This window comes from Pinus tabuliformis, chromosome J, assembly GCF_031772625.1.
Source record: "Pinus tabuliformis cultivar Carrire ecotype Pingquan chromosome J, CPIR1, whole genome shotgun sequence".
Classification (NCBI taxonomy): domain Eukaryota; kingdom Viridiplantae; phylum Streptophyta; class Pinopsida; order Pinales; family Pinaceae; genus Pinus; species Pinus tabuliformis.
In genome coordinates, this window is record NC_142295.1 from 1,428,139,732 (window position 1) to 1,428,147,064 (window position 7,333).

General features: G+C 36.0%; 1 pseudogene; it reads left to right on the forward strand.

Moving 5' to 3' along the window:
* Window positions 1–576: 576 nt before the first annotated feature.
* Window positions 577–7,008, forward strand: LOC149232720 (uncharacterized; annotated as a pseudogene).
* The last annotated feature ends 325 nt before the right edge of the window (window positions 7,009–7,333 follow it).

A 7,333-nucleotide genomic window follows, 5' to 3' on the forward strand; every position in this document is an offset into this window, starting at 1 on the left:
TATTTTTGAAAGATATATTTATTTTGACTTTTTAAAAATAAATTACGTCACAATCTCAAATCCTGTGACACAAATAATTCAGGTTACGTATTAACAAAAACTCATAATCAATCATTTGACCGACCATAACTGAGGTTAGGTTTTAAGACAGACATACATGTATTAACAAAAACTCATATCTGGATTCTGGATCAAGGTAGTGAGCGAACGCTTTTAATACGTGTTGAATTTTTAGAGAGTAGGCACATGTTTTTTAAACAAAACGTGCTTCTAATGATACGATAAAGAGTTGGGACATCAATTTGATTTATTTTCTTGCACATATTATCTCAAATCCACGCGGTTTGCTTTACCGTATTCCCTCGCGTGATCAACGGTGCAAGTTAGTGGCCTGTGCTACCGCTATAAATCTTAAATTCACTTCCCTCACCTTTGCACTGTCCACACACAAACAAATAGTCGGGATTCCCATCTTTGCAAATTCTGCATCGACATTCATTGAACACAGATTCACAAACAAATCGAATCAACGAGTGACGCAGCCATATCCCAAAAGGCTTCGAATTCTTCTGTAACATGGGTGCTAAGTGCAGTTCTAGTTGCTTCGAGTCTGCCATGGAAGCCGAGGCGAGCGAAATGGGATGTAAGTCGGAATCTGTGTGGTCGAGGTTCAAAGGGCGTTTAAAACAGAAAAACAAAAACCAGTCTTCCAAGCCAGTCGCTTTTTCAAATTACGCTGTCCAGATTTCTCCTGTTTGCCTTATCAGCGGGAAATCGAATGCTTTGGTGAATATTGTGTCGATTTCTCGAGACGGAGAATTCGTTCCTGTAATTCTGTCACCAGTTGGGAAATCAATGTCCAATGAGAGGCAGCCCACCAAGCAGAAGACTCAATTGAGATTCGATGCAGCAGAGATTAAGGTCAAGTCACGGGATCCCAATATTTCAGTGAAGTCAAGCAATGGACCCAAGGTTTCACAAGACCCTCTCCAAAGAAGTCGTACAAAAGATACCAAAATGCCAGTAATGGAGCAGACTAGAGCACAAGATCAGATCCTGCAGAAAAAGAAAGTAGCACACTCGATTCCGGTACCAAACGAGCACTTATCTAAGGCCAGTGGCACCTCCATTACAGTGGATTCTAAGAGAAGTATGTTAGAAACCATGAATAATTCCAACTACCTGCCACTAAAATTCAACAGAAACAGTAAATGCTGAATCTAGAAAGCCGCTGCTATATTTAATGAAGTCGGCGGATACATTGACAATGGGGAAACTTCTCCAGCAAGCCACCGACTCTAATAATCTCCAGAAACTTCTGTAGCATGTATATATATCTGTTTGATCTGTGAATGAAGCAAGCGTTCAGCTGTCTTGAATGTGTTTCTTGTTCTGTGTTGTGCTTGAGTGCTGTGCGCCTCTGATCCTTTACATGGTATCAGAGCCAATTGTGAGCGCAGTAAGTATTGGTGAGCTGTGAGCGAAGGTTGAGCGCTGAGTATGTGAGCCTGCTGTGTGAGCGCAGTAAGTATTGGTGAGCTGTGAGCGAAGGTTGAGCGCTGAGTATGTGAGCCTGCTGTGTGGTTTGAGTTGAGTGAAGAGCGCTGAGTATGTGAGCCTGCTGTGTGGTTTGAGTTGAGTGAAGAGCACTGAATCAAGCTGCCATTTTTGAAAGAACGCTGCAGATACTGGTATTGGTGTGGCTGCTGGGAGCTCTCTCTGTATTGGTGTGGTAAGCATGCCGGAAAAACTCTGAGTAAGTCGGATTTGTAAAAGTTCCATGCATTCTGTTAGCATGCGATTTGCAGTGATATTTTGCTCTCGATATAAATAAATTTTGTGCCAGTTAATCTTCATATATATGACATATATGGATCTGCTAAGTCGTAAGGCAAACTTGAAAACTATTTGATGGTATTTGAACGATTTAGATCATTATGGTTCAAAACTTCTTGTAAATATGTTGGGATAAACTGTCCAGCCAGCTAAATATCTGAAATCTGTTATGTTTATGCTCAATTAATTGGCGATTCTGTTAATGATGTTTCAAAAGCTGAAGATGGGTATAACAGTGTGGACCTGTTTTTGATTTGAAGTGGTATTCCAGTAAAAAAAACAGAAAAAAAGAGAGGAGGAAAACAGCATCTGGTTGATTATGATCAATTTGTCTTTGTTGGCTTTGCTTTGAATCATTAGTGGATGTGATAAACAAATAAGGAAATATTGAAGTTGTGAAAGATAGAAAAAATTTGGTGATTGGAGAAAGTTTGTCATCATGGCAAATTTGTTGCTTGATAATTATATGAATGAATCCACCAAACTTGATGGAGAAAATTATGTGAATTGGAAATTTAAGTTAATGACTATTTTAGAAGGAAATAGTTTGTGGTCCATTGTGAGTGGGGATGAGCCCAAACCCACTGTTGCAGGTTCTATTCCAGATTGGGAGAGAAGGGAGACAAGAGCAAAGGTGCTGCTGCGTATGTCCGTAAAGGACAACATTATTCCTCACATCAGAGATTGCAAGACATCAAAAGAAACATGGGATATGTTGAAGGTTTTGTATGAGACAACAAATACAAACCGAATCTTGTTTTTGAAGACTAAGCTTTTATCTCTAAAAATGGAAGCAAATGAAAATATAAGCAATTTTATATCTCGTGTCAAAGATTTAAGTGATAAGTTAGGAGATATTGGTGAAAAGGTGTCTAATACTGACTTAGTCACCATCATATTAAATGGCTTAGTGCAAGATTATCACATTTTTGTTTCAAGTCTTGCAGCTAGAGAGAAACCCCCTTCATTTGATGAATTGACAGGAATTCTTCTACAAGAGGAGGAGAGGATGAAGAATTTTTTGGGCTCTAGCAGTTCAGATTTGGCATTGGTGGCCAAGGGCAAATATCCATACAGAGGCAAACCTTGGGACAAGAACAAAGGAGGCAAGTTTCAAGCAAAGCAAAGAGGTATGATACAGTCTAAATTTCCAAAGAAAAATGATGAGTGTTATTATTGTGGCAAACCTGGGCATCATTCTAAAGATTGCTATAAAAGGAAATATAATGAGACTAGGCAAAGAAACAGAAGGCATAATGGAAATTTTGTGGACAAAGATATCAATGATGGATTTAAAAATCTTAAATTGTTTGTTTCTGATGCTGCATTGTCTGTGGATAATGATGATAAGAATGCTTGGTTCATTGATTCGGGTGCATCACTCCATATGTCTTGTAATAAGGAGTGGTTTGATGAATATCATGAAAATATTGATGGAACATATGTTTGCCTAGGAGATAACAGAGCACTTAAAGTTCAAGGTTATGGAGTAATAGGTGTGAATTTGTCTAATGGGCAAGAGAAACAGATTCATAATGTGATGTATGTCCCTGATATTAAAAAGAATTTAATTTCTGTTTCTACTATTACTGACCAAGATTTGAAGGTGGAATTTGTTAAATCACAGTGTGTAGTGAAAGACATTCAAGATAAGTACAAGGTTATTGCCACAGGAACCAGAGTTGGAGGTTTGTATAAGTTGGATGTGACCAGGAAAAGTCATCAAGCATTAGCATCTACAGCAATATCAACAGAAGATTTATGGCATCAAAGGTATGGACATCTAAATCACAAAGATTTAATGCTTCTGCAAAAGAACACTATGGTTGAAGGTCTTCCTGTCTTGAAAAATGATCATGTTGAATGTGAGGCATGTGTACTTGGCAAGCAACATAGGGAGGAATTTCCTATACATAAAGAAAAAAGGCAAAGGGAAATACTTGAATTAATTCATACTGATGTATGTGGACCTATGCAAACTAGATCTATTGGTGGAGCATGGTATTTTCTTATTTTTGTGGATGATAGATCTAGATATACATGGGTTTATTTCATAAGAAAGAAGAGTGATGTTTTTGAGTATTTTAAAGAATTTAAGAATATGGTAGAAAAACAAACTGGTAATTATATCAAAATCTTGAGATCTGATCAAGGGGGAGAATTCAAATCAAGAGAATTTAATCAATATTGTAAAAGCAATGGGATTCAACAACAATTTACAGTGCCACATACACCTCAGCAAAATGGAGTTGCTGAGAGGAAAAACAGAACACTAGTTGAATGTGCACGTAGTATGCTTCAAGGTAAAAATATCTCTAATGTTTTTTGGGCTGAAGCCGTTAATACTGCTGTTTATTTGAAAAATAGGAGTCCAACTAAAAGTTTAGAGCTTAAAACACCTTTTGAAGCATTTTTTGGGTACAAACCAAAAGTAAGCCATTTAAGAGTTTTTGGTTGCAAGGCATTTGCTCACATTCCAAAAGATGAAAGAAGAAAACTTGATGCAAAGGCAATTAAGTGCATATTTATTGGCTATTGTGATAATCAGAAAGCATATAAGTTGTTTGATCCCAGTACTCATAGACTGCTTGCAAGTAGGGATGTGGTGTTTCATGAGAATGTAAATGAAGGTGATAAAATAAATAATAGTGTATGGCATAATACTGATGATTATGTCAAATTAGATACAAGTGTTGAACAAGAACAGGAACAAGCACAGGAACAGGTACAAGATCAAGAACAAGTAGGATCAAGCAGTCATGACACTCCAAAGAGAGGAGAGGAGACTCTGCAAAGCCAAAAGAAAGATGAAAGCAGTAAAACTCCAAGAAGGTCATCACGTCAAAGTCAGGTACCTGTAAGGTATAAAGATTATGCATTAATGTCTCATGTTATGAATGTTGTAGAACCTTCAAGCTATGATGAAGCTAAAGAATATGAAGAATGGAGAAATGCAATGAATGAAGAATATAACTCTATAATGAAGAATGACACATGGGAATTAACATAATTGCCTAAAAACAAAGTTCCCGTAGGATGCAAATGGCTTTATAAATTTAAATTTAATGCTGATGGAAGTATTGATAAATATAAAGCTAGATTGGTTGCCAAAGGATATTCACAAAAGGAGGGAATTGATTATGAAGATACTTTTGCACCTGTAGCTAAGATGAATACAATTAGAATTATGATTGCATTAGCTACAAAATATAATTGGAAAATGCACCAATTAGATGTCAAATCTGCATTTTTGAATGGTGAGTTAAAAGAAGAAGTTTATTTAGTTTAACCTGAAGGGTTTGTAAAACAGGGACAGGAGCATCTGGTTTGCAGGTTAAAGAAAGCTTTATATGGCTTGAAACAAGCACCAAGATCATGGTATGTGAAAATTGATTCTTTCTTTTATGAGAAAGGTTTTATAAGAAGCAAGAATGATCCTAATTTATACATCAAGGAAGATGAAGACAAGAATGTTGCTTTGATATCTGTATATGTTGATGATTTAATCATAACAGGAAATGCATGCAAGTTGATTGAAGAAATTAAAAATCAATTGTCACATGTATTTGAGATGAAGGATCTTGGTGAATTGCATTATTGTTTAGGTCTTGAAGTTTGGAGGGAGCCTGGTAAGACATTGATCACACAAAGCAAATATACAAGGGAAATACTTAAAAGATTCAATATGATTGAATGCAAGGCAACATCTACTCCTTTAGAACAGAATGTCAAATTGTGTAGTGATGATGGAACCAAAGAGGTGAATGGAACTATGTACCGTCAATTGGTGGGAAGTTTGAACTATCTCACCACTACCACACCAGATATAGCATATTCTGTCAGCATACTTAGTCAGTTCATGACTAAGCCTTGTGAAAGCCATTGGAAAGCAGCAAAGAAAGTCCTTCGATATCTGAAAGGAACACTTAATTTTGGTATTATGTATACTGATGAATTTGATGTTGAATTGGCAGGTTATTCTGATTCTGACTGGGCTAGAAATCCAGATGATAGAAAATCCACTACTGGATACGTGTTCAATATTGGTTCAGGACTAATATCATGGAGCAGTAAGAAACAACCAACTGTTTCATTGTCATCTACTGAAGCTGAATATAAAGCATTATGCAGTGCAACCTGTGAAGCAATATGGCTTAGGAGGATCCTTGAAGATGTTGGAGAAACACAACAAGCACCTACAGTAATCAGATGTGACAATCAAAGCACTATCAAATTGGCAAACAATCCTATATATCATGCAAGGACAAAACACATTGAGACACAACATCATTTTGTAAGAGAAAAACTGCAATCAAAAGAAATTGACTTATCATATTGTAATACAAATGAAAATGTGGCTGACATATTCACCAAGCCTCTTGGAAAGGATAAATTTGAAATGTGTAGAAATATGTTGTACATTGTAGAAAATCCAAATTTTGTAAGCCTAGCTGAGACTTAGACCAGCAGGCATGACAATTAAGAGTATAGTGTCTTGTTTATTGTATGTAGTTGAAATTAAGGGGGAGTGTTAGAAACCATGAATAATTCCAACTACCTGCCACTAAAATTCAACAGAAACAGTAAATGCTGAATCTAGAAAGCCGCTGCTATATTTAATGAAGTCGGCGGATACATTGACAATGGGGAAACTTCTCCAGCAAGCCACCGACTCTAATAATCTCCAGAAACTTCTGTAGCATGTATATATATCTGTTTGATCTGTGAATGAAGCAAGCGTTCAGCTGTCTTGAATGTGTTTCTTGTTCTGTGTTGTGCTTGAGTGCTGTGCGCCTCTGATCCTTTACAAAGTAAACTGTCGAAATTTGTTAATTTTCCCAGGAAAGTGAGTTCTAATGCTACCAAAAGTAAGGGGATCAAATCCACTACCCTCTCACAGCTTCTGCGCCCAGGCGTGAATAGAACTACAGGAAATTTCCAGCCTGAGAGGATTAATAGGGGGCAGAGGGTGTAGGATATAGTATGGCTATAAATTTATGTATCTTAATTATAATTATGGCATGCTTGGTAGTGTTCTCAAACAGGCTTTTAGCCGTTTTATGTACTTCCATAGGGTGGTATTTACTTCCCACCTTGCTGGAAAAAAAAAGGAACAACCCGTCAGCAGCAGCAGCAGCAGTTGGACGCGTTAACAGAGGCAGATCACATTAGATGTTAAAACGCATTAGATAGAAAATAAAAAAAATGTGTTTTTAAATATATAAACCATTTTAATCTGATTGAAAAATTCAGTGTTTATGTATCTAAATTTTATAATTTTAGTAAGAAATTTTGATTATTCAAATATCAATTTGGAAAAAAAATGAAAATTTACTCTATCTATTAAAACCAATATAATTTATCAGTTAAATGTAATAAAATAATATTAATAATATTTTAAAATTTAATAAATAATTTATAAATAATATTATTAAACATAATATAATAATATTTTAAAATTTAATAAAATCAAATAATTAACTTCGCTTTTATCTAT